The 23,948-nt window shown below is 41.6% G+C and overlaps 1 protein-coding gene across 3 annotated transcripts in view; it reads right to left on the reverse strand.

Moving 5' to 3' along the window:
* LOC135306784 (VPS10 domain-containing receptor SorCS1-like) overlaps positions 1-23,948 on the reverse strand; it is a 257,644-nt gene that overhangs the window by 210,032 nt on the left and 23,664 nt on the right. The window lies entirely within an intron of this gene.

Genomic DNA, 23,948 nt, shown 5'->3' on the forward strand with positions numbered 1-23,948 from the left:
TAACTGGGTATTAAGAGAAAATTTCCTGACAGCAATAGCAATGACCTACTAGAACAGGTTACTAAAATTTTCTGTGGAGTTTCTATTCTCAATAGCCCAAACCTTCTGAAGCATAGGCTGGATACATTTCTGTCCAAAATAGTTCAGGTTGAGTTGCTCTTGCCACAGGGAAGAAATGAGCTGTATAAGCTCTCATGATGTCTTCCAGCTCTACTTTTCTATAATTCCACATTTTTTTTAATACCAGAAATTTAAAAGTTTCAAATTAGCATATCTTTTTCAAAGGACTGAGCTCTTCACTGTTCCATTCATGAAAATATTTCTATTTGTCCTAATTCAACTATACATAAGAAATAGGTTCATCTTTTTTGTTGTTGTTGTTTTTTAGTGTTTTGCACAACATAACATTTTTGCCTCTGGTTAATACACCAAATCAGAAGCTACAGGAAAACATCAGCCCAAATAACTGACCCCCCCCCCCCCCCCCATCATTTAAAGGTATGGTTTTAAGAGATTAAAAATAATGTAACAAAAATATGGAATGAAATAACTATTCACTGCTCATCAGTCCTGGAGCTCAAAGACCACCAATTTGGCTCCAATCAGTGTTATTTCTCTTGAGAATCACTATCTGAAGCCCATAAGACAGCAAAAAAACCCACAAAAAAAAAAAAAGAAAAAGACCAGCTAGATGTACGGTGCAAGTACATACAGAATCTGAAGGCAGAAAATGAATCATTTTGGAGATTGAGATTTACTCACAATTCTTTATCATTCCCACAACTCCATATATATTTCTTTCCCTGTCTTAGTGCACCCCTCTCAAGGTCACACTTTTCCACTTTCACAATCACACACATTATCAAACTGCAGTACAATGACACAGTAATGATGCAGACAGCAATGGCAGTAGACTCAAGAAGAGTTATCCATGAGGAGTCGTCCACCACAGCAATTCTTCCTCAGCCGTACTGTTAAACTCTCTGATTTAACCACCTAAATGGGCAATGTTTTTTGCTTTTCTCATGAAAATATAGATCAGTATGCAGAACACAACCATCAAAAAAAATTAATGCAATATGAATTGCTCAAAAATATGAAATATGAGCAGAGACAAGTGCTTGCTGGATACTTCTTCTAGGTGAGAATTAACCAGCAGATGCAGCTGTCCATCCTGAATTTAAAGAAATCACTCTGCTTAGATCCCTTAGAACAACAGCCAGTAAAAACAATCTGTAAAAAAAAGTAAAGCCAATTACTCGTTGTTTGTTCTTTTTCTGAAAGTTGACAATTGCTAAGGGCAAAGCACAATGATACACAGGTATCTGAACTCACTCTGCTTGAATTAGCCATTATGTCTAAACAGCCTCAGGTGAAGCCAAGGCGACTGAGGAGGCCCCTGGAAGGCAGGAACCCCCTCTGCATGACTCTGTTCTTGAGCTAATTAGCCTTTTCAAGAAACAGGAATAATTAGTGTAATTTGAGTCCCTTGCTACAAAGGGCACTTTACCTGCAGGTCCCTCTGCCTGGTGCTGCAGTGGGCAGACCTTGAAAGCTGGACAGCTGTGCTTCTACCTGCTTCATGTCTACAACATATTGATGCTGGCAAATTGAAAATCCTCCTCAAAAAATTAATTTCCATACTTACTGCTACTCCTTCTCCATTTTGTAAAAGATTAATTTTTCTAAGACCTATGTCACTGGGCTTTGGCTAGTTTCATTTTTAGCTCTTACATTCACAGGGATGATAAAAAATTGGTTGTTAATGGGTATACTATGATGCAAAATGGGTTGTTACATCATCTTTCTTTTGATCAAAGGAAGTTAATTTTACTTAATACTAGTTATGACAAAAACTAACCTATAGGTTTCCCTATCAGCTGATTTTTGTCATCCCACTGAATCAGAGATAACTGATTAGCAAGTGCCAGCAAGACTGGGGTCCTTTGGTTGGTTGTGAAAGCTGACATGTCTTAATCCAGCTGGTCTAAACTCTTCCATTTTTTCAGAAGTTGGGCATCTCTCTTCAACACTTCCACTGAACTCCCCTAGAGATACAAGCTCCATCAAGTATGTGTATGATTGTGTCCTTTCTTCCAAGCATCCTCTCTGCTGTCCAAAACATTGTGCACCATTAATATCAGAGCCCAGACAAACCTCAGACTAATAAGGACAGGCCCAAGCAGCAGCCTGAGCTGATTTTCTTTGCCCTAGTCAGTATGTACAGCTCTTTTTACATTTGCTCAGCCATCTCTGTGAGGTGTATGACCAGGAGGTATCTGTCTGACTCCACTTTGTGAGCAGCTCAGGAAGGAAAAGAAAACAATCACCAACATGTTTTCCCCTTTCCAATAGAGAAGAGCAGTTAAAAAGAGTCAGCAAACAGTCATTACAAACCCAATCCTTGCTTTCCACATTTGCACATCAAATGTGGTGATGAAGATGCTCAGAGTAACAAGAAGACAGAGTGGCAATGCCATAAATGCCCTGAGGTGAAATTCAGTCCATGTTTGGCAACCTTTAAGGGAGATGGGAAAAATGAACTCTTGTTTTTTTTTTCTTCACTGGCAATGGAACAAAGCTATTTAATTTTAGAACAAGAATCATGTCATGTCTTTCTTCTAAGGGCAGGCAAAGGAAGGTTGGAAAGCCACAAATCTAATGCCCACAGGCAAAGCCATGGCCGTGTCACTGCTCATCACCAAGGAGTGGGGACAGGTGTCAGGTCTAGAGCTGAATCCACCTCCACCATGCCAGATGCATCCCCAGCCTGATGGCATCCTCAGGCTTGCTCCCTTGGCCAATGTGATCCTGAAACTGCCAGAACAGACAGCAAGGGGGTAGCTTTGCTCTAGTGCACCCTGGACTCGCTGTGCACACATCAGTCAGTGAGGAATGACTTTGCACTGAATTCAGATTTCTGCTGGAACTCCTGCTTTGGACACAAGCCCATGTAACTGTCTCCAGTGTGGATACTGCAGGGGTCCATCTCTGCATATCCAGATGCAAGGGTCACAGCTGTTCAGTCACACTGCCAGGTGTCTACCATGGCCACTTACCAACCACTGATTGATTCTCTTAATTCAAGTGTCTGATTCCTCCTATTACAGCTCCTCTTCCCCTTGATGGCTCACATCACAGCCAGCAGCTTATCCTTCATCCTCAGGATCCAGGGTGCCCTTTGCCAGCTGCATCCAATCTTACACCTATTCTTCATCACCATTTCACTACCAAAATACTTTGGGATAGCTCTTCATGCTGATCAAGGCTGAATGCTTAAAAATGTATCACTTGTGAGCTCTTCCTCTAGGTCCTTCCCTCCAAGAAGCCCATCTGACTCCAGCATCTGATTTCTGAATAAAGAAGGGTACCCAAATTCCCTGGATCTGCTCCTGTTAATACAACCCAGGAACCTGTGAGCCATCCTCACTGCCATGCACGCGCTTGGCTTACCTGCAGCTCACCAAGGTGCTCCCTCTGCAGACCTGCTCCCCACTCAGCCTGTTCCCTGGAGTTTATTTCACCTAAACCAACTGTTTAGGTCCTTCTGAATGGCAGCCCTGCCCTTGAGCTATTTACTGACTAGGACCCCAAATCTGGTATCATTTGGCAAGTGTTATTTCCAACAGATTTTTTGTCACATCCTACTTCTGTTTTCCCCTACACACAGCTCCTGAAAACTCCACCCTGATCATGGTTTCCTGTACTGTCTTACCATACAAAAGAAGCTATTTGCTGTTAAAATATTATGTGTCCCTCACATGGCTCCAGGATCATGAGTGAAATAAACTACAAAACTCACTAACACTTCATGAGGCAGAAAACCAGCATTTTATACATTGCCTTTAAGAATCCCTTTCTCTTCATGCACCATCCAACCTGAGCTGACAAAGAAAATTTGATGTAGCCTCACTCAAGATTTTTTTGAGCATTCCCCTCAGTTTGTGGTGGGTAAAAGCACAGCCAGGCCATGCCACATTGAAAAGTGGTTTTTTGACTGTCAGAAGTTTCTGGGGAGATTTGTCAAAACTACCCTCACTTTGGTTCATTAGCCATTTGCCCTTATTTACAGTGTACCTGACTGCTTCACCCTTTCAGGATTTAATTATTCCCTTTTCCAACCAAGATGAAGGCTAAGGCTTGGCCTTGGGCCCCTCTGCCTGCTCCACGTGAGCTCATTAAAAACCTGGTGTTCTGTGAATGTAAGAAACAGATAAAGAGCTGCTAAGGGATAAAAGTGAAAGTGATAAAAACACTCAGTTTATGCAATTAACAAGACCAGTGTTTATTTCTAACCCTTCCAGGATTAACACTTTTTTGCTCACCAGTCTTGCAATGGTTAATCATGGACAGCAATAATGTTCTGCTACTCAGCAGCATTTCATGAGCTTCCTAACAGAGTTTAAAATAAAATGAAATCAAAGAAAGCAGGAGCAGTTCTGTTGGACTCCCTTACAAGAACAGCCTGATCTTTTCTCCATTTTCCATCTATGCCTTCTCTAAAAGGGCAACAGGAAGCACACGGATAGCTCTGAAAGACCAACACTGAGATTTCTCAACAAATGCTTGTCTGTCACAGTGAAACCAACTTCCTGAGCATAAATTATTCATGTTCAAGGATAAAAGTATTGGAGTGGATAACCCAGAAGATTAGGACATTTCTTGCATGGCACTTTTTTCCTTCTGCAGGACAAGCTGTTTCTGTTATTTGTAGCTCAAATTTGCCAAGAAAGTTAAACTCTAGCCAAGACATCTAAAGGTCTTTTTGGATCACTATTTTGCTTCTCTCCCTATTGCTGTTCATCATACAAAAAACTTCTTTGATATTTCCAAATCATTAATTCAGACCAGAGGCACAAAATACAGAATTCAGGGGTTTCAGATTATCAACCACCACAGATTCCAAACTATGACTTGCACCAAATGGGAAATGGGCACCTTAACTCAGAACCTTCTTTCAATGCCAGTCATAAAGCCATGATAGAACTGTCTCTGGGTTTGTGTTTTAGGGTTGTCCTATCATCATCTGCAATGCTCACTGGGAAGTTCTTAATGCTCTGAAATTGATGCCATTACCCAATAAAAAAAGTATAATTGCTCAGGGTTGCACATATGGAGGAAAGGAAGAAGTAATTGGAATTGAACTAAGACAACTTTCTTCCTAAATTAAAAGACACCATTTGAGGGAACAGTAAGTTATGGGTTCACGCCTTCTGTGAATTACCTCATCCATTTTTAGGTAAAACAGTGAAATCTGCTATTGCTTCCATGTTCCTATTTAAGATGCAAATCCACTAAAGTAGCCACAGAGGTGAATTAGTTTGCACCCCCAGTTAGGGATCAAATTCACCAATTTCTGCATTTTCTATAAACCTAGAAATCTAAAACTCTGTTCTAAACCCTGCCTATTACACATTCCCAGCTATCAGCAGCAAGCCTCTGGGCTGCTTTTTTTTCAGCGTTTCTCATTTTGTATTTTGATGCATGATTCATACAATATTTGATTTACCCCTTCATTAACTTGCCTCAAGTAGAGAAGGTTGAATGCTATTAGGTCAAAAGCGTTTGAAAAATTTCCTTCTTTTCGGTTGATCTATTCAGTGAATCAATATTCTTCCTACTCAAGCAGTTCTACTCTCAAGGGAAGTCAGATGTTCATGGCCCTGACCTTAAATACTGGCCCTTAGCACATCACTTAAGATGATAGACAGTAATTACTGAATTGGTGGACAGAACTGTCAGATGAGAAAAAAAACAGGGAGAGACAAAGATGATTGGAAAAAAACTACAGACACACTGAGATGAGGCTAACAGGATCTCACAAAAAGAGTGATATATTGTAACTTGCCTCTGATAACAAATACATTGGGATCTAATACTTTTATGAAAACCTATGTATGTTTCAGGCCAGAAATAATGATTATAAAGAACTCTGATTCAACTCCTTTTATATCAGGAGTTATATCAGACACATTGTCCTTCCCCCTTCAACTCTTCTGGTCAAACCCTTCGAACCTCAAGCGCTCTAGGGTCTATCTTCACGTAATCAAAATGATACTGCTGCCATCTGGTATGAATTCAGACCCTGTACTCCCAGAAGAGAGCATCCTCTGAACTGACTTTAGCACCATTGACTCATCCGAGATGAACAGAACTGATTTAACCTTTTAATTTTTACTAGAAACAAAAAGGAAAAAACCAACCAAACAAAAAAACCCCAACAACCCAGATGCTAGAGTGGTCACCTAAGCTCCTCAGTACCACAGGATCCACATTTGCACAGTTCAAGACTTACAGATTTAGGATTCTTAAATCCTTAGTGATTCTGGTTACCCACCTCATTAAGTCCTGAAAAGAACTAGGCTTGCATAGTTCTTACTCCCTCAAAGCCACATGGCTTCAAGATATTTGCTTCTGTGCTTCCAGTCTCGGCCTTTAAAAAATTAAATTACAGCTAAAAGAATTGAAATCACACTGGAAAAGTATTCTCCCCCAGCATTTCTGAGGCTGGTAAACATTTTGTTGGCACAAGACATTTTGCAGAGACATTCTAATCCAGCCTACAAAACAAAAGCTGTGCCTCACTACTGACAAAAAGTGCAATACTGCTACAGGCATTTTCATATACAGCAATTCTTTTCTGTTCCTACCTGCCTCTGAGACCAACAAAACTAATCAATGAAAATGTGAAGCATACTTCAGATATATTTCCTCCTTACCTCCCAACTGAGAATGCCCTGAAATGCCCCTCACACAATCCATGTGATTTCCTATTGGCCTGCCACCCCAGCAAACCAGGCTTTGGGGCAGGGGTTAAACCAGAAGCAGAGGGTTCAGAGAGATCTGTTAAAAACATATAGGAAAACAAACCCCCTTAGCAACTTAAGAGAAAATTTCCAGTAGGAATTACAAATATAAACTTCCCTGTTTTGGTGATACCTTGAAAAAGAACAGCTACAATGTCTCAAAACAATGCCCCTTTTTCCAAGCCCTCTTCTGCAAAAGTTCAAGAGAATTTCTTAACCAAAGCAATTACCCCAAGGTCAATAGAGGTAGAAAAGACCATTCCTGGACCAAGAAGAGCAGGAAAACTATCAGTTCTTAACACTCATATGAAAAGACACATTTGTGAGCACAATGTAAAGATGTCTAGTTTTGCCATAATTCTGTTTTCACAGGAGCAGGGAAAAGGAGGTAATCTTCCATATATCAGAGAAAATCTGAAGGTTCAGAAAATTCTTAGAGTTGAAATAGCACATTGGTTATGATGAGCTTTTCACTAAACTTTTGGCTGTGACAATACAAGTGACACCGTGGGCCTCGACTGACAGACATTGCCACCTTTTTCACTTTTTCCTTACCTCCCACAGCCAGATTTGCACAGAACACATTGTGGCAATGAACACAAACACATGAAGCCCCCAAACTCTTACTGACCCTTACTACAGGAGAATTTAGCAAGGGGAAATTTATTTTGTTCTTCAAAGTACTCAAAATGGATTGAGGTTGACATGCAGGGAAAAAGATAGTGCTTTGCTTAAAACAGTTCCCCTGCCACTGCTGAAAGCTCCTCCATGGTACTTATCTCTCTGCTTTGGAGCTCAAGAGAAAGAGCAATGCTGGAGACAAGAGCACCCAGTTGGCACATCAAGTATTTCCAGGCAAAACACTTGCCATGTGCCTTCCCCAAGGTGACTTCCACCCACAATTTCAGCTGCCTAGCTTTTCAGAGAGTTTGCAATGCGTTCAATAAGTGGCACATATCCTTCATCTGATAATTGCAGCCATGTGATTTATATAAAATAATCAGCCCGAGTTCTTTGGACTGGACAGGTGTGTCCTGTGGTATGTGTCCAGAATCTTGGCTACACAAACACTATTCCACACTCTCCTCTACACATTTTATTTCATTATAATTCTGCTTATAAATCAATAAAACTAAAAGCAAAACACTCCCCCTGGATGGCATTACAACTCAGCATAATGATATATTTTACTTGTATAACTCATTCTACACTATGCTACTCTAGAACAGATGCCTTCTTATTATTCTATTTAGAAATAAAGAACTTTAACTTGAAATATTTACTAGTCCAGGATGGTGGTTTTTACTCAATGCCAGTTTTAATTTACCATGTAAGTCTTAATTAGCAGATACAGTATTTTTATTTCAGGCAGCAACTGCAGGGTTGATTTGAATAAAAAAATATTTAAAGAGAAGATGGCATTGATAAGTTCATTTTTAGAAGAATACATTTACATGCTTCAGATATCAATTATCAGCATAATCAGCAGGGTTATCACAGCAAGTTTGTGACTTCTAAGTCTTTGACACTCATGGCAAGGTTCAGGACAGTTTTAGCTTCTCAGGTGGGAGAATTTTTTTTATTCAATATCAAATAAATCTATCAGAGGTCAGGTCAAATACGGATTTGCTTTTTAAAAATTAGCTGGACTGCTTAGTCATAACGAGTACCAGGTCTCCTTTAAATATCTTAATATATATCTTTATGTGGTAGTATTATGAGATGATGGAAAAGTAGCATCCTTAGCCTGAAGATGTATAGCCTGCTTCTGGACTGCTGTCAACCTCAATAATGAGAGTCAGAGCAGAGAATCAGAAAATCTCAGTAATGTGGTAGATCTTTGACGACCCCTCTCTCCAACTATGCTCACAAGTGTGTGATTTAAGTTGGACTGCCATACAGAAAGATCTCCTAAGATGTAGGTAAGATGGTGATTGAATGGCCCTTTCTCTTCCTGATCAAATAGGGAAGTCAAACTCTGTATTTTAAGCAGTTGATTTCCCTCAGCTATCCACCACATGAATAAAAGCCTTTCAAACAGTTGGTCCAAAAGGAAGTACATCTCACCTGTCAAGAAAGATGTGGCAAGAATAGGTCTGCAGACTGCACTGGCTTTTAAGTGTTCATGAGCTCTTTGTGCACGTGTGAAAACGTTATCATCGACTTCCAGATCAAACTGCTGCCCAGAAAAATACTATCTGCATGAGGGAAATTGTACACACAGATTTTTAGAAAGAAGCCTTCCTGACCCTTTAAATTCAGGAACAAGTTTAAAAAGGAGCATATAAAAACTCAGGGTTAAGAGAGTGACTAGTTTCAGTCTGTTGCCAGGGGCTGTGTCGGCAGTTCAGGGAAGATGTCTGTAGATGCAGTCTCCAAGAAATGCTGGGTCACTTGGAGCACAAAAATCATTGTTTATTTTCCACAGTAGATGCTACTTGTTACTTAAGACAAAATTTGAGAGCATTCTAGTTTTGTAATGCTCATTGTCCAGACTGAGCTCGCAGACCCCCATTACTCTCGGTTTAAGAAGACAAGAAGCTGCAGAGGGGGATCGGCACGGGATTGGAACAGGCTCCACATCCAGCCTGCAGCTAGCCAGAACTGACATGCCACAGTTAAATACAGACTGGTATTAAATACTGAATTAAATACTTCTACACAAAAAACATTAGCTCTCTTGCATTGCAGAGCCATTGCTGGATATGCAACCTAATAGTTACGCTTGACAGGTTTCTGTATTGTAGAAATACAATTTCAGCCAGCATCGCCCACGCTGACTAAAACTCAAAACCAGATGCACAGCAGAGGAAGACAGCAGCTTAAATATACAACTTGGCCTAGTAAAGAACCTGAAGATCAATAAAACTTTTTTAGCCCATGAAAGAGCAAGATGCCAGCATAAGACAAGAAAACAAACTCTGCTGGATTTGACTCTCACCTTGCCTTTCTCATGGACAAGTCAAGCCATGGACAAGTCAGCAATATCAACACTGCAACAATGTAGTGCCAATGAAATGTCAACATACAGAAGTTAAAGAAAAATTCCCAATTCCCACTGATTTTAGCACAAAACTTCTCTTACAAGGTAAACTTTTACTTCAACATGTAACTGCACAGTGATACAAAATAGAAAGTTGCGCAGCAGAATTTACAAAGAAGCTTCCAAGACTCAAGACCTTTGTCTGAATATTTCACTCAGCAACACTGAGTTCAGCAGCAGATAAGAGCAAAGCTTAACTCAAAAAATTACACAAATTTTTTTACTATCAAGTAATAAAATTACTCGTCTCACTTTGCTCCCATAGCTCCTGTCTCTGCCAAGACTGAATTCCTTGAAAAATTTTTTATTAAATGTATGTACTCAAAAATAATTTTCCCCAGGAATAATTACAAAAGAAAAGAACTTCCATTTATATTTAATTAAATCTGAAAAGAAACTTTACTGTAACCAAAGGTAATTTAGCCCTTCCACCAAAAACTTAGCATGTAATGCCAGTGATAAATTTCAGGAAGTTGCCAGGGTTGGGTCCATCTTTTTATCAAACAGAAGTTTGAAGAACTTAATGAAGGCCCAATCTACAGGATCATTAGGAGACAAGAACTGTTCCAAAATGTCTGTGAGCTTTGTATCCAGCTCTTTGAGAAAGCAGTTTGTTTGGTTTTTTGGTTTTTTTTTGGTGCCATACTTTCAGACTAGCAAGGGGAAAAACATCTCCCCATCAACATAAGGTTTGTGCTTTTCAGTGAGTACTGGATTTCAAAGGGTGTTTGTTCCTCAGTCCAACTTCAGATACCTTGTGGAAAAACAACCGTATGTAAGACTTGATGTAAGTATTGTGGCAAAAGAAATAGCTGACTTCAAAAATGCTGGTCCCTCCATAAGGTGGAGTAGTCAAGTGCCATAGAGAGGAGAGTCCCACGTTAGAGTGGTGGATGGAAGGTGATGGAGTTATGTAGAATTGAACATGGACACAGCCCAGCCCATCCAAGGGGGGGATGGCAAAAGAAAGGGACATTAAGGCACAAGAACAAATATCACAAGACATTTTGGTGGTCCTTTAATGAAAATTTAAAAAAAAAAAATAAATTTGAATGTTGATGACATTTATCTATAGCTATGTTTTAGGGCTTTACCTCTCCTTTGTTTTCTTGGATTTTTTTATTAAACACTGCATTTTTCCTTTGGAAAGTTAGTGCTTTTCACACATACTGGAAGAACAAAACATAGTTTAAAATTGCTTTGTCAAATATCCATTCAGGGTCCCTTCATCACTGTACTTCGTTCCCTCCAGTTCCAGTATTGCGCAGACCTGAGTGGCACTCCTGAAACAGGCACAAATATCTTTTTTGCACATTCCCCATGTAATCAGTTCTTCTCCAGTATGAGAGTCCAATGTGTAATGCATTCTCTGGGTTTACTGTTGCCAGTTCACTTATTTGCAGTTTTAGTGTTATTCAGCACCTCATGCTGAGCTGCCTTTCCTTACTGTGAACTGCTCCTGGATTTGTATTGCACTGCTATTTGGTTTGCCTTTAAAAAAGAAAAAAGGTGGGGGGGGTCATTCTGTTTTCAAACAGACAGGCTGCTTATATCTTTGGAAAATAAATGTGAAGACACTCACAAGCATGATTGTTATTTTCTTTTTAAATGGCAAAATGGACTTTTTTTTTTACCTTTGTTTTGCCAAAGTTCAGGAAGAACATTCAGTGAAGTGGTGAATTCAAACAATTGTCTGGACTGGGGGAAGAATGAGAGAGTCAGGAAGGAAGGGACTGTTCCCAGCTCTGCTGGTAAAATGGGTGCATCACTCACCCCACACTGCACTGCTCTTGATCTCAGCTGGATATAACCCCTCTGAGACACATTGTCTGGTCTGTGGGTTTTCATCACCTAAAGGAATTGTTCCACTTTTCTGCTCTGGCTCCCTCCAAGGAGTTCAAAGACAACCCTTGAAGTATAGCACAAGCTATCTTTCATTAATCCATAGAAATTCCATGGTTTGGATCCCTCATTTATTTGAGATTTCACCCATTTTCCTCATTCTTTCAGACCTCTGCCCAAATATCCCCTTCCCTCTTCTGAATGCCCCCTAGACATGTTCCCTTGGCAATTCCTTTGTCTCCTGCACAGACCAGGGCCAGATATCCCTTCAGCTCCAGACTTTATTCTGGTGGTTCTTTGTGAGCAGTTGTACCAGTGGAGATTGTCAATAGAGCAGGAATTTTCTGTACAGCAGGAACACAGCCATGATTCCCTCTTAAAGGACTGCAGCAGCTCACCCGCAGCCAGCTGAGGTCCCATTTTTTGCAAGAGAAGTGCAGATATGGCAGACAGGACTCACATGTCCCTTTGTCACACCCAGTAGGTGGTACTTAAAGGCCAATTTTTTAAGCAGCTGTTTTGTTGGTAACATTTTGTGAAATAGGCTGTGCTTTCCAGGTGAAAAATCCAACCACGCACAAAAGCTGCTGTAACACCATTTCATGCCTTGGATATGGGCTTTGCAAGGCAGCTGAAATGGTAACCTTTGCTCTCAGCTACTCCATTGATTGAAGCTGTTAATGCTGCACATGTGGGAACAGAATCCAAAACTAGGGCCAAACCTGCCAGAGCCAAGACAGATCCCCCATCAGTAGAGGGAGAATTTAGCAGCTTAGAATCTACAATTCGAACATTCAGTTTGAATAAGTAAGGTTTTGATTTGGAAGAGCTGGAACTGAAGAAGATATGGGCAGATTTTCAAGCCAAACCCCCACATTCTAGTTCTTGAGGCTAGGGCTGGTCAGCACTCACATTAACCTTGCGTGGCTTCCCAGAGGCACGGATGATGCATTATTTCCTACTCAGTGATGTTTCCCACAGCCACCTCCCAGCAGAGCTCTCCACAGTGTGAGGTCTCTGGCTCCTGCCCTGATGGTCCAATACAATGCTTCCTGAAAATGCTTTTCCTTCTGCCCTCCTTGCAAGGACCATCTTTATGGGTGAACATCTGATGGGCCACACTAATGGGCAGTCTGGCACTCTCCAATCCAGCTGCTCAGCCTGCAGAGCCAAAGGGAGGCTCAGTTCTAAGACTCCAAAGGGATTTAATAACCACTTGCAAAACACTCCTAACCAAATAGAATCCTGCCCCTTAAATGGTTTGAAGCATTTTTCATGTGCAGCTTCAATCCAGGAAACTAATGAAAACACAAACAAAAGGAGATCCAGCTTCTGAACAACAATACAAATATATGCAGACAATTCAAATAATTCTTGCTGCTTTAATTCCCTGGAGACATAACTGCATATATTACACAAAGCTAAGGTATTAAAAACCAGTGTTTCCAAGCAATGAAATTGCTTCCATAAACATCCCTGGATCCACTTTTAGAACTTCTCTAAATAGCCCATCTCTGTCTTGGTTTGCTGTCAGGTATTCACCAATTTTGTGAGCATTTTAACACTGCCTCACCTCTCCATCTACCTTGGGATTTTACCCTGCATCACTCAGGATTCCTGAGGCTCACCAGCCAGGTCCATGTTCCAGCACATCTTGATCATCCTGCCCATATTAGCTCCCAGTGCTCTTCATACCCTTCATGGCTTTTCTCAGGTGTACCTTTCCAGCACCTCCCACACTGGCCCTTGTGCTAAGCCTGGACCCTGGACATTTCTTCAATATAAATACTAATGCCTGTCTGTACTGCGCTTTTGGCATTTCTAAGTGTTCATTAGTGTGGTGCCCAGATATTAAGCAGTGTACTTTCAGCTTCATTAGATATAATAAAGCCAAATCCTTTCATAAGACACTTTTTGTGATTGACTGCTCTTCAAATATTTGAAGAAAATTACTAACTGGGAATTTTTTGTCAGAATAATTTGCAGGTAGAAAGATTCCTAAAATGAATTTTCTATAGATTATTTTCAGATCCTCTTTCTTTCCTCATTTCTGCATCTAAAAGGGATTTTGTACCGGGGGGGGGGGGGGGGGGGGGGGGGAAGGAAATCAAACCAATACCTGCCTACTGAATCTGACAAGTGACATCCAAGCAGACTGATGGAAGTAGAATGCCCCAATTTCTCCTTCTGAGCTGTACAACCTCTTTACTTTTAAGTGTACTCCTGGATCTCTGTGGAAATGGCCCTGACTGCCTCCATTTCTGGCAACTGGGTTGGAAAGCTCCTCCTGCCCTCGCATTTCCACCTGTAAACAGACTGGGAATGGGCCATGAAGCATCCAAGTAAGCAGCAAGAGACCTGGATTTCATTCCAGTTCTCCCCAAATTTTTAAAACCCTTTGGAAAAAAAAAATCCCAACTTTTTTACATACCCCTAATTATTTTAATATTAATGAAAACAATGCCAGCCAGCTCTAATGACAACTAATCCCAAGCAGTTCCTATCTTGGCTTTGTTTAGAATATGGTCAATGCTGTATCAACAAACCAACCAATTGCCAGGGATTGTGCTTGGTAACCACATTTTACATTAGCTTATAGGGAGCTCTTTGAGTCAGAGACCATCAGCAGCTATAACATCAGAATACTGAAGTGTTATTGTGCTATTTTCTATAATCTCCCACATGAGAAAACCTAATCCTCTCAGTAAAATGCTTTCCTGCTCTACACTTTTGACCAATGTGATTTTCTAAATTAAAGTATTGACACTACATATTCATAAGACAGTGTATTTAAACAGGAAAAAGCTGAGCAGGTACAAACTACCAGTCAGCAACTCACCCAGTAGGAGCATTATTATTAACCACATTATTCTTTCAAGGAATGAATCCCTCAGCCCTGCAAAGAATTTAAACCAGACTTAAACAGCCTCATTCAATCAATGAGAACCCACAAATATTTACCTCTTTTCCTGACTCAACGTTTACTCTATGTATCCCAAAAGAATCTTAAAACTCCTTTTTCCCAGACCCGTAAACCCTTCTTTATCCAAGGAGTCTTTCTTCCATCCCTATTCTCTGAAGTTCCAATTACTTGCTGAGTTGAAGATCAGCAGAATTTAACTGGCTCAGGGAGAGAATCAGTTTTTCAACTGATGCATAGCAGCAGTTTAACAGTGAGGATCAACAATACAACATGCTGGCTTCAAAAAAAAAAGAAAAGAAAAGAAAAAAGGAAGAAAGAATAAGAAGCTTGGCGTATAAATTTAGCTGGAAAAGGGAAAACAAATAAATATTGGAAACAAGTTGGGTCAAAGACGCTGATTTTGAGTGATCTCACACAAATTAAACAGAGGAGAAAAGGCAAGACTATACTGTCAGTAAACAGCTACTTTAGCTTTCAATTAAGTGCCTATTCACTGCTCATTCTCTCTGCAGCTGCAGGCCCAAGAGCCTGACTTTATCTGCAGTGCAATTCCTGCAGCCACAGCTTCCTCCACCAGTGAGTGATGTTTCTCTGCATTTCCACCCTTCATTCAGCCAGTTTATTCCCAGCTGCAGCTGAGCAGAACCCAAGGAAGCAGAAAGGCAGCTCAGAGGAGAGAGTTTCTCTCTGTACTTCACCCAGAATAACAGGCAGAAAGTGTGAACTTCTGAGCTGACTTGGTAACAACCCCAGCAGGAGCACTGCCTAGGAGGTGCAGATGTAGTAATACCTATATTCACACACATCCACATTCAAACAGAGGTCACCAGCTGTGTTCCCCATTCCCTGAATTCCAAAATCAACTTCTTCTTCTGGCACCCTTCTTTGTCATGAGCAATTTCCCACCTGTGCTCCTAGACTTGCAATGTATTCACCAGTCTAATTCAAAGTGGGGTGCCAAGGTGTACCTGCCTTATCCCTGGTCTGTTTGTGGGAGACACAGAAGGCAGGGAGCACAAAAACTGGAATAGCTGAAAAATCCTAAAAAACTCTCCCCAAGTGGACAGCCTGTCAGCAGGAATGAATTACAGCAAGGAGAGCTGCCACAGAGCTATCAACACAGGAGATTTGGGATCAGCTAACTGCTTTTGACAGGCTCTCCTTGGCCTTCAGCACTGAGCAAAACCCATAAACCACACTTTCCTTACATGCCCAGACGCAAAAGAAACAATTAAAAAGAAGAAAGGGATATGGACATCCTTAGGATAGCACCACACTGGAGCAAGTAAGCGAAGTGTCCAAGTGATTCAGGAGCCTTGACCATAACTCCTGTTTCTACAGTGCCCAAGTGAAACACTTGAGCCCCACTTCCTCCTTCAGCTCCTCCATCATTTCCAAGCAATGGGTTCACACTGTCAGGCTCTGGTTTCCATAAGATTTCCAAAGCAAGCCAGGCTTCTGCAAGCTGCCCTGTGTGCTGCAGGAGGATGTGTCTGCAGGCCTCACCTCCTGCTGCACTGCCTGAAACTCCTGGCTGACCTGGACCGAGGTTTACATCTGCTGTGACACAGAAAAACCTAGAAACAAGCCAGGCAGCTGGGTAGGAAAGAGACATCCAAGGAACATCCCCTGGGAATGCCCATTCTACAGGAAAGGCCAGGATTACATCGTACTGAACACCTGCAAAGCCTGGAGAGCAAATTAGGGGGAAAAAAAAAACCAACATGATGAAGTCTTGGCCCAGGGGAAAGTTTCAATCAGAGCTGGCAATGAACCACAAGACAAAGCCATTGGAAACCAAGATCCATTACTTCTACCCCACACAGAACTACTTATTTAAAGCATCTCTTATTTGAAGATCTCAGCAATTTAATTAAGTAAATGGCCCTCAGAGGCAGGTAAGTGTCATGGTGCTTATGTTACCGATGGCTTGCACTGAAGCACAGAGCAGTTAATTGAGTTACCCCTGACCACACAGGAACCCACGAGTCCTTTCTGGTCTTTTTCTCTCACTAATAAAGGCATTCAACATAATTCACATGTGCAGGTCTTTGCAGCAGTCCCACAACACAAGACCCAGGCAGCCCCTCCTGCACAGAAGGCCAGAACACTGCGAGGAACTGGCAAGTCCTGACTTCTCCCCAGCCTCTTCCCACTTAGCCCAATCTAAATCCTGCCACGGCTCTCAGTGGATTTGCTCAGCTGTACCTCTGCTCTGATGCAGCACAAAGAACCACAGCCACGTCCAGGAGAGGCCTTACAGCTGGGTGCAAGAGCAGCAGTGAATGCTGGGCAACAAGCAGCTCCTACCTGTGCCTGTCAAACCTCTGCCTGGCAGGAGGCTCTGGAAAGCACCCTGCAGGGCCAGCCCTCCCGAGTCCCTGTGCCCACGGCCAGCCAGCCTGGCCTTGGATGCACTCCCCAAACTCAGAGCAGATGGAGCTCCTCCTGCAGATGCCCAGGACAGTGGTAATAAAAGCTTGTCCATGTTTCCATCAGCTGTCTTTAATAATTAAGATTTAATTTTTGCTTTAAGTAATTACACCATATCAGGTCTATTTATTGCCAAATTAGGGGTTGGGGTTTTTTTCCCAGCTTTTAGCCTTGGGATTTTCTTGAGGGCCAAAGCACTCAAAGCTGAGACTTACCCAAAGCCAGAGCACTGCTTCCCAGCTGGCTAGAGGTAGGCAAATAGCCCCTCTGGGACCAAAAATTAAAATATAAGAGTATGAAAAGATAAAACAGATCCTCACATTCCTAACTTTACATCTCCCATTGCTATAAAAGATGTTAAATGCTCGTCACAATCTGCTTCTTCCAGCAGCAGGAGAGCTGGATTTTGGTGACTAAAGACATCAGAAATATCTTGCATGGAATAATTTCAGTTCCCGTGAGAAATCAGAACCACGGAATGACAAACTCCAGCTATGAAACCTATCATTCATTAAAACAGTACCATTGTAACATCATTATGGCTAAATATGGTTTTAGCAAATAAAACAGCATGGGATACAAATACCAGAGGGATTAAATCAAAGAAAAGAAAGAGCCTGTGTGTAAGGAGTAAATATTTGAGTATGACAAATTATAAAGATTAAACAGAACAAAAACGTAAGTAGAGAAATAAATTTTGATTCTGTTAGGCCACATAAATCTGTCACTAAAAACAGAATCATCTACAGTTGGACCAGGCAAACTGTGGGATTACTGACAGCAGAAAACAGGCTCTTGTTGAGCTATTTACATAACTGTGCTCTGTGAGGCCATACAGCCCCTACACCCCACAGAGAAATTAACTGCTGGACTCCCCCCTGCACACAGATCTGGAGCTAGAGATATGCCCACTCACCCAAAGATAAAGCACAACAGATTCATTATCTGGTCCTGTGACAGTCTGCAGGACTCTCCTGATGGGAAAACCCATCACTAATGATGCAGCAGGGCAACTGCAGTGTGTCAGTGTTTAAAAAAAAAAACCCAAAACACATTAAAGCCATTCTCAGCTTTGTATGCTTATTCATTTTAATTAAAGCATTACTAACATTTAATTACAAAGTAATAAACCCCCAGTTGGATAAGCACTAGTTAACACACCCATGACACTTTAACTGAAGTGAAATTTGTTCAATCTGAAATATCAGTTCAAATAAACTTAAGGAATGCTGATTTCTCTACAGCTAATCCTCATTTAGCTCAGTCATTCAGAAGTTAAGTGGAAGATTGTTTTGTAACTTCTCAGAGACTGTAAAATTCTGATAAAAGGAAGGAAGCACACACTGTGTAACTTCCAAGCAATGTCAGTAACTAGTGGATGCAAAGGAGAATTTCTTATTGTGCTCAGGGAAACACACAACCACATTGTGCAGCTGCTGTTTAGAACTCTGAGACATCTCCTGGATTATCAAACATGTTCTAAAAGGCATCCTGTTCAAGGGGAGGAAAAGGGGTAAATAGAATACTCCCTAGACTGGAACTTACTCTAAGCATAACAGCCCTGAGTAAAATGTTTTAAGGGGTGTTTTTTTGTTTTTTATTAAAGCATGCTTATGCTTCAAACAATGGCAAGCTGCTAAGTGCTCAGAGAAAATAGTCACCTTCATCAGGATGCCTGAAGGCAAACTCATCTTACAACATGTGTAACACAGGCAAGTGCAGGAACTATTCCCTGCTTATGTTCTGCTTCTTGTAAGAGCCAAAATTCTCACCGGGGCAGGGGTCTGCAGGGGTCTGCCTGGCTGGGGAACAGCTCTCTGAGGAGGCACAGGGGCCCTGGCAGGCAGCGAGCAGAGCACAAGCCAGCCCTGCACCCTGGCAACAAAGGTGCTGGCAGTCTTGCAGGGAGCAGGAACATGAGCCCAACCAGTGATCAAGGGAAGGGAATATTCCTTCTCCTCAGCACTTGTTAGACATCATCTACAGTTTTCTGCACTCCCAGTGCAGAGAGCCTTGAATAAAGGGGAGCCTACTCAGGGCAGCAGTGTCTGGACAGTGGGGAACACCTCTGCAGAAAGCCAGCACCAGCAGGCTCTGCTCAGCACCAAGAGGAGATGGCTTTGAGGGCCTCCAGAATTACCAACAGGAGCCCATCAAGAAGAGGCAGGCTTGTCACAGTGGGGAATGAGAGAACAGGTGCAAGTTGAAACACAAGGGCCTCAGTGTGGATGCAAGTGAAAACATTTCTCCTGAGAAAGTGAGGCAGTGGGAGAGGCTGCCCAGAGAGGTCACACAGCCTCCATCTGAGAAAGCTTTCAATCCAAGGGGGAATAGCTCAAATAGCTCTTATCCACCTGACTAGACCTCAAATTATTCCTGCTTTGAGTAGAGATTGCAATAGAGATGCCCTGAGCTCTCCCATTCAGGGTGTCCACGTTCAAATGTGTGAGCACAAATACAAAACCCCAGGGGTTTCTCTCAGGACTGCACATGGTGGCTTAACTCAGGGACTTCTGGGACACAGTTTCATTTGTGTGGCATGCATGGATTTGTACCCACACAGCAGGAGGGGAAGCTATTCCATTGATGGCTTTTTCCCATTTCAATGTAGCAGGTGCTGTGGCAGGTACCCCATGTGTACTGGAGAGCAGGAGTAAGCATTAGAGTAATAAATAAAGTCACATTTTTGCCTTGCAACTTAACTGCTCATTAATTAACACAGTTGTTCATTTGAGTCTTTTCACTATCACAGCCAAGTAGTCTGTGGCAAGTCCATCATGGTCACACTGATGACCTAAACCAGGAGGATGGAAAACTGTATCTTATTCCTTGCCTCTTACTCCTCCTCCACTGCAAGTGTCTGCTTTCCTGCTTTCCATTTCTCCATCTTTCACTGAATGTTTTGAGGGGAAATAAATAAATAAACAACCAAAACAAAGCACAAAAAGCCATCAGAAGCTTTGTGCAATTCTTGTTGATTGTGAAGAGCTGACCTCCCACCAAGAGCTCAGCTGCTCCCTAGCTGGGAGGCCCATGCTCCTCCCTGCCTATTTCACTTTGATAGACCAAGACTCCCTGGAGTTTTACTAACATATTTATGCACTATGTGGGTTATCCCAACAGCCACCAATAAATCTTATTATCTCTCCCCAACAAGTCTTAGATAGCACTGAGTGATTGATGCACTAAAACTTGGTATAAACATGGAGATAAACATCTGCCATTCCTTTCTGTCCTTGTCTTTACAGCACCAGCAGTTTAGAAGTGACAACCCATTGCTTCACTTTTAGCACAGCTGTTCTAAAACTGCCTAAATATCACAGAAACGATCATCTTTACTTTCAGGGGGAAATAATGACTTTACAGAGCTCATCTCCCTCCACAGCCTCTCTTCTTAAAGGAAGTACATGGATAGCAGTCTTAAAATTGGGGATGATAGATGCCTAACAGCAGCATCTAAAGCAGTGATACCCAGCTTCTGGTTCCTGGAGACTGGTATGCCACACTAAGGGTACATGAAGCTGTCATGCCTTCCTTGGGAGGAAGGAAAAGACTCACCCAATCAGAGTATTATATGCTCTGCATTTTTACCTACTGATCAGCAGGGCATGCAGAACACTGACTCAGAGACTGACAGAAACCTGCTCATCCCATGGACAGCTGCTGCCTCAAAAAACTGGCATTGCAAATAGACACCAGTGGAGCAATTTGATGAAGGCTGCCCATCAGGGTTAGCAAACTATGAATCCAACCAGGTGCCCCAATTCCATTCTTGGTTTCCATTCAAGATAGACCAGCTCCTTAGCATACAGGCATCTGAAAACCACAATCACTTCATCTGCTAGAATATAAATTACCTGGTAGACAAAAAACCTGAAATGTGTAATTCAGATTGTTTTCAATCAGAATGCTCATGTACATTTTTACCTGCTACTGAGGTTTTCTTCAATAGTTTCTTAGACCCTCTTCATCATGGGCAAGGGCAGGACAGAACTTCCCTTTCCACTCTGCAAACACTTCAACCCACAGCTCATGCTCAGGAAAAGCTGCAAGTGTACACATACACACAATCCTTCAATGTCCTTTCTCAGCTGACCTTCTGTGTTACGTGACAAAATACACCCATATATTAAAGTGAATTCAAAGCATAAGAGAACACAGCAAGCTCTAAAGTCTAGTTTAAGACACAAGTTATCTTTCTGCTAACTCCTTTGTTATTAGTAAAAAGAGTCAGGAAACCTATGGCTTTCTTTTGCAAGAAAACACATCAGAGAAAAAGAATCCTCTCTGAAAATAGTGCATTTTGATTTGCTTTCTAGACTGAGTTTTGCTTTGACCTTGTTTGTAAAAATAATGTTTCTTTACATTTCATTTCAAAACAGCATTTAAAGCATAGGTGAAGAGCCTATTGGAACCAGGAGTTTTAGTCATGTGAAATGAAAAAAACAGTAAAACACTATTTTCTTCATTTTATTTAGCTAAAACAAACATTGCTGAAGAAGCAAACACATTTTTGCAGTAGATGTTATCTTCACTGCCACAGAATATTAGCATTTGAAATATTTTATGCTGAAGAAAAAAATAATTCCATCTTCTTTAAAACCCTAGAAATAATTAGAACAACAATTCATCAGTTCTGCATGGTTTAAAGGAAAGCAGATGTCCACTATGCCACATTAGTTTATCACATTGGAAAGTGAAACACGAAGCAAATAGGAATTTACTGCATAAATATTATCACCACAAATTTGTGTCCTCTTTTACCTTGGTAGTAAATTAATCTCAACTTAGTATATGTAAGGAGCATACAGAAGGGCATGGAAATGGATTCACATCAGAATGGCAGGTGATGGTGTTGCATCATGGTGAAATTCATCTCTAATTTTCCTGTCATTTTAGGGCCACAAAACCAGGAGGTATTTGTTGTAAGCTAGAGCAATCACCAGAAAAATGCTCCAGGACTGGGAGGGATCATCAGCTCCTTCCTCCACCACAGCTGAAATCAGTGACTGCTGGTGAGAAGCCAGCACAAGGCAGAACTGCCCAGCCTATCCCTCAGCATCTTGTCATAAAATAAAACCAAGCAATACAGAAACTCCAAAACCACTTATCTCAGAAACACCACATAAAAAATTCTCATCCTGAAGTGTTTATTTCTATTTAGAGGTCTTTCAGTTTTGCTCAGCTCCTGCCACAAACTCTAGGGCAGCAGGGAGAAAGCATTTGAACTGTCATCCCCATTGTGCTGTGCCAGACTCACACCTATGAGAGCCACAGGGTGCTCAACTTGCTGCCAACCTCAACAGGAGCTAACAGGGCACCTGAGCTGGGTTTGAGGCACTGGTGGCTTAGGGGGCATTTCAGCAAGATCCACTGGGGTTGCTTTGGCATCTGAAGTAAGAGTTTGCCAGGTGCATCCTCTCCCAGAGTAGTAATCATCCATAGCATTAGCAGAGTTAAACACTTCACTATTCCAGCCCAGCACAGATTTTAGTCTATTAGTTGAAAATTAGATGCCTCCATCCATGCTGTAAGAGCACACACACTCCCTGCCGATATATATATATAAAGCCCTTTCATTTTATGATCAGTACAATAGTTCTGTGATAGAGAAGGCTATAATATTTTATTAATGTTAAACTTGTTCACCTGGGAATCTATACAAATCACTGTAATTTTGCCTCACTAATGTTTGTTATCAATCTTCTCAAAATGTGAGCAAAATATTGCAGAAGTTCCTCTCACTGAATTTACTATTCTTATTTTCTTTTTTATTATTATTATTTATTTTTCACCCTTCTCTCCCCCTCTTGCCTGGGCTTCTGTCCAAAGTCACAATGAGTTGAGAATGGGACGTTCAGAAAGTATTTTATAATTCTTTAATCACCTGACTTTGGCATACTCTAGTCATTTGGGCTGGAGCATTTTGATATAAGCAGATCCCATGTAGCGACAGAATCAGGTCAGCAAGGCAATTAATCATCTCTGCATTTACACTCTCAGCAAAACAATACAAAAACAAAAGAGTGGATAGAAAAGATGGGAGGAGAAACACCATAAGCCAGCTCTGATGGGCAAATAATTGGCTTGGCTTTGCTTCTGCAGCCACAGCAGAAAGGTGCACATTTATTAATCATGTTTGCAGAACCAGCCTCCAGGAACACACGACAGAACGTGGGAGGCTCAGTGTCCGCTGGCATCTCAGCAGCAGGCTGCAGCAATTTCCTGTGCTTAGCTCTTCTTGCACTAATGGGGGCCTAGGATCCTAAAACAAGGAGTTTTATACCTCAGCTGGTAAATACTATGTAGTGCCTAAGGCTCGATAACTACAATTTTGTGCTTGTGTTTGAACAAACTCTATGGGAGCGGGACCAGTACAGTCAAGCACTTGCTGTTTTATCCACAGCCTGGCTGTGTTCCCACCACCTGCTGCCCCACACATGCCTCTCTACTTCCCCCTGCACAGGAAACAATCAGTGGCTTTAAAATTCTTATTAATAGTGCCTCTCTAACTATCCTGTTGATCTGGAAGCTCAGAGAAGCACATATCAACAGTTCCACGACAGCATGAGCAGGTTGCCCAAAATTTGTTGCAAATGGTCTTCAAATTAAATCGCAACAAAAAGAGATACCATCCTTCCCCTTTCCACTCCAGTACCCTTGGGAAAGGGATCTTGCTGCACCCAGGAGTAAACTGGGACACAGAAAGGGTAAGGGCATGGAAATTTGAGAACTGACAATCACTGATCTTTTTCCTGTTTGGCCACTCAGATGAGCAACACCCCAGAGACAGAATAAACTCAACAGCACAAAGCTCATGATGAGACACAGATCTAGCTAGGCAGTTCTACACAGGGTGTGAGCAAGTCATAGGGTAATTACCCCCCTCAATTTCTGGGTA

Source organism: Passer domesticus, chromosome 8, assembly GCF_036417665.1.
Source record: "Passer domesticus isolate bPasDom1 chromosome 8, bPasDom1.hap1, whole genome shotgun sequence".
NCBI lineage: Eukaryota > Metazoa > Chordata > Aves > Passeriformes > Passeridae > Passer > Passer domesticus.